This window comes from Maylandia zebra, linkage group LG18 (genome assembly GCF_041146795.1).
Source record: "Maylandia zebra isolate NMK-2024a linkage group LG18, Mzebra_GT3a, whole genome shotgun sequence".
Lineage (NCBI taxonomy): Eukaryota > Metazoa > Chordata > Actinopteri > Cichliformes > Cichlidae > Maylandia > Maylandia zebra.
The window spans coordinates 7,650,841-7,663,151 of NC_135184.1; positions in this window are offsets into that span (position 1 = coordinate 7,650,841).

Here is a 12,311-nt window from a genome sequence, read left to right on the forward strand (position 1 = left end):
CTTCCTGAGTATAAACACTCTAAAAGAGGAGTGTTTTTCAGGCAGTCCTGCCAGAAACTCAATTAATTAGGTTCCAAACTCACAGTTAGCAATTGCTCATAGTTTTACACAGCTAATTTAAACTCTTCATCAAATGAAATGATGTACAGTCTATAGAACAAGACTCCCAGAAAGCTAAAGTGACTGACTAGTGCTGCCACGAACCAATCCAGCTATTAATGAACTCATTGCCAGTAGAGTATCTCACAAGTTAAACTTGCAAATCGTCCCTATGCCATCAAACATCTCGAAGCACATTTCTTTCCAAGATGAAATTCTCTGACTCAAAGCAGTGGATTCATCCAGCATTATGAAATGTAAGGGAGAAGCACATTTATTAGTAGATAATGGAGTAAAGTGAGGCATTAAAGGCTCAAAATGTCTCTAACATGATGAGTCAGATTGCAGCTGAATGATGTGAGCCCGGGCTACTGCTTCGCCTTTTGTCCACGGTTGTATTTGTGTTGAATAGCAGATGGAGAGAGCTGGTGATCAGTGCATTCTGCCTCTGCTTTATATTCACAGCAGCAGCTGCAGGCTGTTGGAGGCCTGCTGCCTGACCGGCCGGCCAGTTGGCTGAAGCAGAAAAGACACTCAGAGTTTCTTTGAGAGCAGAGCAGAGATCAAGCTGCTGGGAGCCAGAAAAGAGGGAGCGAAATTAACGAGTTCTACAAAGAAGTTCAGTCTTCTGTGTACTGTAAACTCTCTACTGCATTCTAGGTACTAAGAGCTGGAATGAGAGTTCCTCTGTTGGAAATTAAAGAGCCATTTAAGTCAAATAGCACAATGAGTTACCCGCTGTTGTATCTGGTGCTTTGTAGAAATAGCCAAGATATAAGGTATTACAGCTACAATAGATATCGGTGTATTGCATGAGAATCGGGGCCGGATTAACTGGATAGTGTTATATGTGTATAATTCAGGAAACCTCAAGTTTTCTGTGTGGTTGGATTGGTAGCTATAGATATTCACTTTCATTTCATTTCATTTATATAGCACCAAATCACAACCGCTGCTTCAATGTGCAGGATTTTACCAACATGGAACGGCCACAGAATCCTAACAGGACTCCAGCTTCATTGTAGCTGGAGGAGTTTGTCTACAGGGAACTGTGTACATTCATGCCTTGAAATGGTTTACATTGTTACATCTGATGCAGGTGTGTCACGATACACTGAAACTGATGAACTGATGAGTGATATTTAAAAATTAAATATTGATGATAATAATAATAAATAATAATAATAATCTTCTATCCTCTTCTGCTTATCCAGTTCAGGGTCAAGGGGAGTCTATCCCAGCTACTGCCAGGTGAGCCAAGATACAACACAGTCAAGTCGCCAGTCTATCACAGGGCTAACACACAAGCATTCGCACTCGCATTCACACCTATAGGCAATCTCTTGGGCTGTGGGAGGAAGCCGGAGTTCCCAAAGACACGTGAAAAACGTGCACACTCAACATAGAAAGGCCAGGTGGTAGATTTGAACCCAGAGCCGTCTTGCTGTGAGGCAAAAGTCCTAACCACATTATAATAATATTAATCCAGCAGCAGTAACTACTGAAGCTTGAGGCTTGGCAAAAACGACTCTATTTGTTCTGTCTGACCAGTTACCTTGCAATGACCAACTTTGTCTCCGCTGCTACTGCAGTATCAGGGAGAGTTAAAGAGACAGGATTTTGGGGATGTGGATAATTTCCTTATTAATTAACATCAATCTCACTGACTAGTTTAAAAGTAAGAAAACACTTAAAACTGTCAAATCTGAGCAGTGTAATGGACAAGGTTAAATTCAGTCTGTAGAAGTACTTTGGATATACTGTGGGGGGAATCAATCTGCAGTTTCTGTAGCTTCTCACCATCTTACAGCTGGAGCGTACCTTAGCCAAAACTAGCATAACAGTTTCTATCTCACAACAAGGGCGTGCATAAATATAAGCAACAGATGAAGGACAGAAAATAAGTAAATTGATTAAAGTTGTCATCTCTGGTCCTTCTGCTTTGACCCGTATTTTTTACAGTGTTGTTAGAGTGCAGTTGTAAGTCAGTAGAGCACTCTTACTGCACTCTTAATATGTTTAATGTGTCACTGGGAATATGAAATTTTGATTAACATTTCAGTGCAGGAGTAAATGAATCACCAGTCAACTGGTTACCAAACAGCATTGAGAGCACATTGCAAGGTTGCTTATCCATAAACATCCATTTGCATGTAGATGATAGCTGTGCAGGATTTCAAATTAAAATTCTGATATTAAAAACTTCTATTACCAAGTATCATATTACCGTGCATGTTACATTTCCCCCCAAATAGACTGATGCATCCTTTAAAGTTTTAAGCTGAATGAATGAGTTATTTTCATAACCTTCAGAAACCCTGGAAAAAAAATCTCTGCAACCCCGTCAACAACACATCAAGGTGGAGTCTCGGAGAATGCGGGGTAGAGGGTGGGTGTGGGGTGAGGGGGTGAAGGTGTGCAGAGAGGCATCCCAAGGCCAATTTCAGTGTACCATCACATGTTTGAGTACCCTTGTAATAAATAATGAAAGCAAATATATATATCTTAAAAATTCCTGTTTAACTGGAAAGCTTTAAGTACACGATACTACACCAAGTAATACAAATAATGCTGGCATTGTACATAGTCAGAAGAGGTTTAGATGAAACAAATAGAAAAGCATAATGTCATTACGCTGCTACTTACACACATGCATATCCTGGACATTTAACTCTCACAATCACTTTATTCATGCTGGGTTGGGAACACATTTGCCTTCAATTCTTTGTGTAATAGATTTAATAAGGTGTTACCGGCACTCTTCATAGATTTAGCTTCATATAGACGGGATATGATCACACAGTTGCTGCAGATTTGTCAGCTGTCCGTCCAAATTTCGTATTTGATTACAGATCTGGTATGTGGAGGCCATTCGAGTACAAGATTTTTCCAATCTTCTGTTGGACAGTTTGAATTGTGGTCTCAATTTCCTGTTCTTAACTGACTGGAGTGGCAACTGGTGTGGTCTCGTGCTGCCGTAGCCCATTTCCATCAAACTCCGATGTTTTGTGGGAGATGCTCTTCTGCATACCTTGTTTGTACAGAGTGGTGAATTGAGTTACTTTCAGTCCTATGAGTTTGTTAGTAGTGTGGCCATTCTCCTCTCACATCTGACATCAACAAGGTACTTTCACTCAGAAGTGATGCTGGATATGTTCTCTTCTTCGGACCTTTCTCTGTAAATCCTGGAGAAGGCTGTGCAGGAAGAGTCCAGTAAATAAACAATGTCTGAAATACTAGGGCTGGGTATCATCACTGTTTTCTATTATTGATTTGATCCCCGATCCGATTGGATTCGATTCAATTTTGACTAAGACAGTCAGAAATATTATGATTTTGATAATTTATCAGTACTGAAACTTGTGAGACTTCATCAGAGGTGTAAGCACCACCTGTAAAACACCACATACACAACTCACAAGTTCCTGGCTCTCTCGACTCCCCTGTAGAAATGTTTCTCCGAGAAGGGGCAGGCAGTGAGGCACGGCCCCCGTCCTCTGGCACCCCCCCTGGAACTTGTAAGTTGTGTATGTCCACTCAGGCATCATTGATACCTTCTCTGAGATAAACCAAAGAAGAAGAAGCAGAACTGGCTGCTTTGGCTTTTCACCTAATTGGCGTCAACATCATGTCCTAAAAATCATATTTATATACAACTAAACTGTCAGTGCAGCAAATATGTAAATAGATTATTCATCATCTAGTGAGGAATCATCCATTTTTAACATATTCGGGAGTCAAATGTAGTTGTATATAAAAACATATTATTTAATTTTATGTTCAAGTTCAATTTTAAAACTTTAAAATATAATAAAGTCTATTTTTAGTTTACTTTGTTAATAAAGACATTTCTTAGGATTTTCAGAAACACAAACATTATACATTGCAGATTGCTTCATATTTAACTTTTTCAGCTGAGGCGTTCAAAATAGATAACAGTCCCGTTACACTGTGACAGTCACAGTGTAATGCGGGCAGCTGCCTGCCTAATATAATGTAACATCATCACAATATTTTACATAAAGTGAGCAAATGTACCTTTGTTCCCTCAGCTAAGACAGCTGGGCTGCAGTAGCTTGTGTTGAGAGTGACATCTGTTTTAAAAGCAGGGAACAAAAGACACTGAGCAGCACATCAGTCAGCATAGAAACCGGTCAAATTCTTCATGTGTGTTCATGCACAGACTACATGTGCATGCTGTTGTGCACATAAACTCACAGATGTATATGATAACTCAAGTTTGTGGCATTAAATTTGTATTCTTATTCTAAAAATGTAATACAATACTCACATCAGGCCATCTGCCAAAACCAGCAATGCGACATTCATTCATCGTTCTTCCTTATTCGGAGGCTTGGTTTGGTTTCAGCAGGCTGTTTCGACCATGTTTACATGCCTAAGTGCTTTGAGTTGCTGCTGATGTAAAAGGATGATTATATATGTGGTTTGCTGTAATGAACAGTGGAACAGATGTAACTAATAAAGTGGTTGCTAAAGGTATGTATGGAACGCCAGGACTGCCATAATGAATTAATTAAATACACCATTAAATAATTAATTAAATGTGGCAATAATTAATTAAAATTGGAATTAATTAATTAAATAAATAGTTATGACACATGTAATTAATTAATTATTGACACATTTAATTAATTAATTATTGACACATTTAATTAATTATTTATGTATTTCACATTTTAATTAATTATTGACACATTTAATTAATTATTGACACATTTAATTAATTATTTAATGATATATTTATTTATTTATTTCATTTTGGCAGTCCTGACGCCTGGCTCTCGTCATGAAATAATTTTATCTGTCAGCCTCACCCATCAAACTCAGGGGGCGGGGTTAACGCTGCCCATGCAGCTTCTCTAACATTTGATTGGTTGCCGTGCAAAGTAAGTCAAAACAGGTCGATCCTAGAAAATCGATTGCTTGTGTAGACTTGGGGCAGCCAGTTATCCCAGAATGCAGATCAAATCACAGGCAGCAATGGTGGTGGTGTAGTTTTAAAATACCCCGTTTTTCTGTCACCAGCTACACTTTTAACAGTGTTTTAGCCGCGAATGTCGCGACGTATGTCTGGTCAGGTTGTCAACATAGAACATGTTTGCAAAAGTGCTCAGATGTTTTCAGAGATTTCACTAGCTCTGCTAACAGTTAGCATGCAGAGTGCACCGAGGGGGTTACGTTAACCGGTTTGTTTACATATTCCACTCTCCGTGTTCCACATGTTGCATTCGCAGATTCTCATTTTCACCGAACGATCGTCTCTTTCCGCCTGGTCTTGTGTCTCTGTGCTTCTGTAACATAAAGAACGAGCTGACATTTTTCTCACGAAACCAGCGATCAGCTCAGCAGACCCTCAGTTTACCTGCATGCATCCTCCTCCTCATCTGTCAGCTGTTTAACACCTGCTGCTAATTCAAGAAACACGCCTAGTTACCTGGTGATAGTCACAGTTTAACTGGGCAGCCGGTGCTCGATATAACGCAATGTCAGCGCATTTTTCTGCACAAGATAAGTAAATATAGTGTTTTCCCCGAGCGCAGAGCTGCTGGAGCTCGTTTCCTTACAGAGCACTTTATAGGCGAAGCAGCTTCATCAGCGGCTGATGTCCAATCACCGGCACACAGCTTTCAAACCTCAGCTGAGTTTTAGCTCTCAGTGGTTAAACGCTGGACTTCATTCACTCAGGTTCTGTCTGTCGGGTCACGTTTACTTCGCTGTTTTATTTACAACTGAGCAAATCGGTTTGGCTGAGGTTAAAGTTACGTTTCATAACTGCATAGTTTCACAGACGTTTAATGGTTCACTGGCACATGTGTTAGACTGAACTATCATCTAAATATCATCTGTTTTTTAATAGTTATTCAACTGTATTCTAAGCACCAGCTGTCTGTTAGAATGTGATTTTTTTTCTCTCTCTGTTGGCAGAGGTATAAAAATGCGCAGGAAAATCTGACGTGCATGGCGAACTTCACCGACGATATTTAGGGAGGAATAAACACACATCAAACATAAATGAACCATTTGTCTGTCTCCATAATTGAGAGAATTTTCTCTTCTTATGTCAACACTCTCTCTCTTTTTTTTTTCTCTTTTTTTTTGCTTTTTCGGTCATGTTATGTTTACCTGTCAAAGGCTTGTTACAAACTATGAAACACATTGTGCAGACTTCTGGATGTTAGAAGAAAACTAATACTGCTCATGAATGAGACTAAAGGCAGGAAGGTGTCCTTTAAAACTAAACATGTTAATAGGACCTCCCTGTTTATATCATAGTTTATGATATAGCACGTGTATTTCAGTAATAGCCTGCTGAGGCCACTATACGTGCTGGCCTCATATCAAATGTGAAGGCAGACTGAGTCTATGTTTGACGTTTTTTATATCTAATCTTCCTTTTCAAACATTTAAACAGCAGCGAGTCTGCAGCTGAGGGAATACAAATTCAAATTGTCGGAACAGGTTTGCTCGTTTCTTGGATTCATTTGGTGATTTATTAAATGTATAACTGTTATTCTAATCTGCTGCTGAGTCTCTTACACTTTTCTTTATGCTGTATATTTTCACGTCTCTGGAATAGTTGGCAGTTAGATAGTCAGCTGGGAAACTTTGTGTTAACTCATGGAGCTGAGGATATCGTGGATATGCTGACCTCGCTGCGTGGTGTACAGAGCGAGGTCAGCATGATTAATATTCACAATAAAAATATTAGCCGAACATCATGAAGTCTGTATGTGTTTCATAGTGTCGAACAACCTTTGTACAGTTAAAGCCAGCAGTTACTACATGACGGAAACACCAACGTTATCTCTTTTATGTGTTTATACACAGGTCACGCTGATTACTGAACAAAAACCCAAAGATCAGATGTTAAACAGATTTATTTGCTCTCTCTCCTCCTTAAACATGTTTTTAATGTTAGTTATAATTCAGAATTGGCGACTGAAACACGTAGGACACATAAGAACATCAGGAAATAAAACATCGATAAATATAACCTCAGTAAAAGAAGTCAGCGGGGGTTACTACAGCTGTGTACCGGGGCCTGCGCTTTGTCGGTGGGATTGCTTGCGAGGCGAGCGGGTCTATCCCACGCTTTGCCGTGAGACTGGGCAGACATCTCCGAAATCATCGAAACACTTTTGCAAAGAGGCTGTATCTTGACAAACCGACCAGACACATGAAGATTAAACCACTACATTCTCGGCTAAAAAAATATTAAAACGGTATTTGGTAACACACAAACAGGGTTTTTCAAAGCTCAGTTCTGTTAGCTTCCACATGCCGGTTGTTGTGTGCTAGAAACAATGGCCACCAGGCCAAAGCAATGGTTTTGACTCGATCAGCGTTAACCCCGCCCCCTGAGTTTGATGGGTGAGGCTGACAGATAAAATTATTTCATGATGAGAGCCAGGCGTCAGGACTGCCAAAATGAAATAAATAAATATATCATTAAATAATTAATTAAATGTGTCAATAATTAATGAAATGTGTCAATAATTAATTAAAATGTGAAATACATAAATAATTAATTAAATGTGTCAATAATTAATTAAAATGTGAAATACATAAATAATTAATTAAATGTGTCAGTAATTAATTACATGTGTCATAACTATTTATTTAATTAATTAATTCCAATTTTAATTAATTATTGCCACATTTAATTAATTATTTAATGGTGTATTTAATTAATTCATTATGGCAGTCCTGGCGTTCCATAGGTATGTAGCATGACTTTACTGGACTATACATTCACGCTTTGTTCTTAGAATGTACGTAATTTCTTTTTCTGTTTTCTGATGATTTTTTTTTCCATTTTGTTGTTCTCAATTTTATAAAGTAAAAAACAAAACAAAAAAAACAATCTACTCTACATTAGGCCGTCATTTTTGCAGAACCATTTTTTAAAGGGTGGTGAAATGTTTTTAGTCATTTATCAGAGTTGATGTGATTGACTATTCATGTTTTAACACTCATCTATAAGGTTTGCTACAGTGTCTTTTGCACAGGTGAGTCTGGAGTATAAAAATGCCTTAACTGTTTTGAGAACTGCATTAAGAGTGATGAGAATGACATACCTGATGTGAGAACTGCACCAAAGTGATTGAGAAAACCTGTAAACTCTGAACACACACTTTGTGAATTTACATATTTCTATCAAATACCAGTGATGTTAAAAAAAAAAAGGTTCGAGTTTCCCAGGCCTCAAATAAGGACAGTTTCTCCATCACAGGGTCTTTGACTACGAGTGACCTGGGTTAAATTTAAAGTCCTGTTCTGCTTTTTGTAGCATTCATGCTGACTAACTTGTCATTTAGTTTACATTTGTGAATAAAAAGACATGAACATTATCCTTTTGGTGTCTCAATACCATAACACATGCTGTAAATGTGCATTTACCGCTCGAGCAGCCAGCTACTTGCTTTTATGTTGAGGTTTTTAACCATTAGTAGAACACATTACATTCACTCTTTAGTTCCATAACCGTCATTTCCTATTAGGGTCCACGCTTTGCTCGGCCACACTTCCTTACAAAGCTACTCAAATATTCACATCTTGAACCATTTGTGGTGATGTTGTGTGCATTTCTCTGGATTATATTTCTTGTAGTCGGGGTTTCTTTTGAAATCAATTTTCATTTCTTACATTTTGCTATAAGTAGATTTAACTGTGGAAAATATCGGCTCATTCCACCCAGTCTTGTATTGTCTAGATGTTTTTTGTGTTTTTCTTTTTAAATTTCTGCTCTTCAGTGAAGCAACAAAATCATTGTTTTTTCTTACGTATTTAACTCAGGCTAAGAAGGGCTGAAACCAATCCCGGCTAACACTGGGCAAATGGCAGGGTATAAACTCAACAGGCTGACAGTCCATCATGGGGTAAATGGTGCAAGTGTTTTATTCACACAGAATAAATACATAACCCAAAGTTTACTACTGGAGACAGCATGGTAGGCAGATTAGTATGGCCTCTTCACTGCAAAAGGTCCTGGGTTCAAACCTGTCTGGAGTCTTTCTGGAGATTACATGTTGTCCCTGTGCCTGTGGAATTTCCTCCAGCTACTCTGGTTTCTTCCCACATTTCAAAGACAGACTCATTTGGTTAATCGGCCATTCAATATTGGACATAGGTTGATGTGAGCTTGGTTCCCCTGTGATGACCTGGCAAGCTGTCCAAAGTGTAGCTTACCTCTCACTTTATGTTATGTGGATCCATGGGCTGGTGCCTAATCTGGATCACCAGTAAGGAGATGGATAGAAAATGTTTATTTGGTACCTTTTACAGTATCACTTGTGCAGAGAGTATAATCTACGTTTTTGTGGTTAGTGTTTAAAGAAGAGTCACAAGACTTAAGTTTTCATAAGAACAAAATTCTTTTTTGTAATTTGAACTTTCGTATTTTTTTTTGTCATCATGAAATAAGGGAACAGGGCCACCTGACCATGAAACTGCTTGATATCAACTGTCCAATTCATTTTCAGACTCAAAAAAAAGTGGGCGATTGTGTATGAAAATGGTTGTTATTCCTAAAGGCTTTGTGCAAATTTTTTTTTTTTTTTTTTAAACCCCTCGAAACAACACTGAGAATCTGCTTTTTACAGCCACGATAATTGATTTAAAGCTTGCAGAACGTTTTGTCCAGCCCTCATATATTTTTTCAAATCCACATTTTTTTCCCTCCCAGATCTGTTTCAGGGTTACAACTTTATTTTAGTATCTGAATTGGGTTTCGGTAGACTACAGTTGTAGCACTGAAATACAAATAATGTCAGTTATGATCCTTACAAAGACTGTGCACCCTTTTCCCCAAACCCAGCATTGAGCAGGTAGTGCACAGCAGTCACGGGAAACACTTTGACTGAGCACTACACTTACTCTTGTCCCGAGCAATACATTGGCTAAGTCAAAAAAAAAAGGACCAAATGACAGATTTCTTGAAGTATTTGGAAGATTCAAGACAAACCTTTGTGACTTTGTAATGCTCTGCAGCTCAATATTGTTCAGAGTCTGTATTGAGTGGGTACATCAGTAAGGTTTAAGGTTAAAAGTTACCTGGAAGGAGATGAAGAAAATGTACTTTGACTGTTCTATACAAAAAGAAAGTTTGTGTCTACTATGTAGATATGATGTACAAAAGTAGTCAGGTCACCCTTTAGTAAGAAGAGGCTCTGTTATGTGATAACAGAGTCAGAATTTCTGTTTTCCTTATCTGCTTTCCTTTTGGGCTTCTAAGCAGCACAAACCTTTGAGTCGAGTCATGTAACCTTTCTAAAAGCACCGAACTGCAGCAACATTTGAACAAAAGTCATTAAAATGTCATTTCACCTTTGCCAACTTCAACAACATATGCCAGACATAATTAAAACTACACAGCAAAGAGGAAGTCGTAATTAGCCGCTGACAAAATGTTTCTACACAAAGTAGTTAGACTGACGTGATGAAATAAACTTCATCTGGGACAAAGTTAACAAACAAGTATCACTCAGATCACCTTCACATCATCCTGCTGTCCTCGTAACAATCTGTGATCAATCAAGTCCCAATGAGAAGATTAAATTTAAGAATATATAATATTAATCAGGGGCATAAACACCAACTAGACAAGTATCCATTTAATTATCTCTGCTGTCTGGATTTAATGAAGTTCACCAAGACTTAATGATTAAAAAAAAGAAAAAAAGTGTACGATGTTCACTGCTAACTAGATCCAGACTTGTCTGTTTTTCTTGGGGTTTTGTGTAAGAAGGTGAATTGTTAGCGAGCGTTAGAGAGCCTCAGGTGTCGATAGTTCTGCTTTGTTTAATCCTTACCTGACAGGTGGTGAGAAATGCCTTCAGGCTGGCAGTCCGATGAGGGTGGTGGCAGGTTTCACCAGAGAGGTTTTTCCTGCCTTTGCTGGGTGGACTGCAGGTTAGCTGCATTTCATCAGATCTTTTAGAGGAGAGTAATGAGGGTTTGTTGATCTGACAGTCTTTAGTCTGTCTGCAGCTATATGTCTTTATCACTACAGGTCCAGGGAAAGTATACTTAGTATTGTAAGACTCATGCTTTGTGTATCTGATATAGTTTAAGGCTGCTGCATTATCCATTTGCACTTATTACTAAAATCCACTTACTTTGTATTAAAAAAAGAGACCATAATAAGAATGCACTACATGATTTGAAGTTAATATTAAAATTTTGTTTCTTTCCAGGTCCATTTTTTTATATTCTGGAACTATAAGGTAGCCTTCTATGAATCTGACAGGGTGACATGCAGCGAAGGTCCCCTGCAACACAAACATTTATCTTAACCACCAAGCCAATTAATTTGTATTTTGCAGGGGAAAAAGAAGTTCAAATCTACTATTGTAGATGTCTGAGAATACATTTAGTACCAGTAGCAGCACCAGTGAAATCTGATAATATCTTATAAAAAGCACTGAGTGTTACAAAATCAATGGCTGCTTAAAATGAGTTTCCTGGCAACTTTCTGCATTTTAGAAAACAGGCCCCTTTGCCTTCTTTGTAAAATTAAAACAAGGGCATTTGTCAGCACGTGCAAGCTATTTCTGCATTGCTGAAATCTTGCAACCTGGAGCATTTTGCATATCAGAAACTCTTACAATGCATGCACTTTAAGTCAGTGCCACTGTCAAAATCAACAGGACACGAAATCTAGAACTGATAGCTTAGGTTTGAATTATGTAACACGATTTCACTTGAAACCCAGATGAAAATTATACTAATCTGTGTCCAGGTGCTTTTTTGTTCTCATCTCACTCTTGGAGAAAAATATTTAATTATTTAATAAAACATCAAATTTGTCAGTGAAGAAAAAAAATATAGTAACACCAACAAACATGACTGGGGCTCAGAAAAAAAGTTTCAATCAAAATAAAGTAGGTGAGCAGGAGATATTTAGTCAGCTTAAAAGATTTTCTTCTGCACCACTGTAGGGGTCTTGAACCCCTTCTGCTCTGGCTCACACTGCCTGATTCAATTCAATTTTATTTATACAGCACCAAATCACAACAACTCGCCTCAAAGCGCTTGTAAGGTAGACCCTACAATAATACATACAGATGCAAATGATTGCAGTGACTCCTGTCTGAGGCTATATATATATATATATATATATATATATATATATAAACACCCAGCACGCCCCTGCGGGCGGTTTATCCTTCAAGCTCGGGTCCTCTACCAGA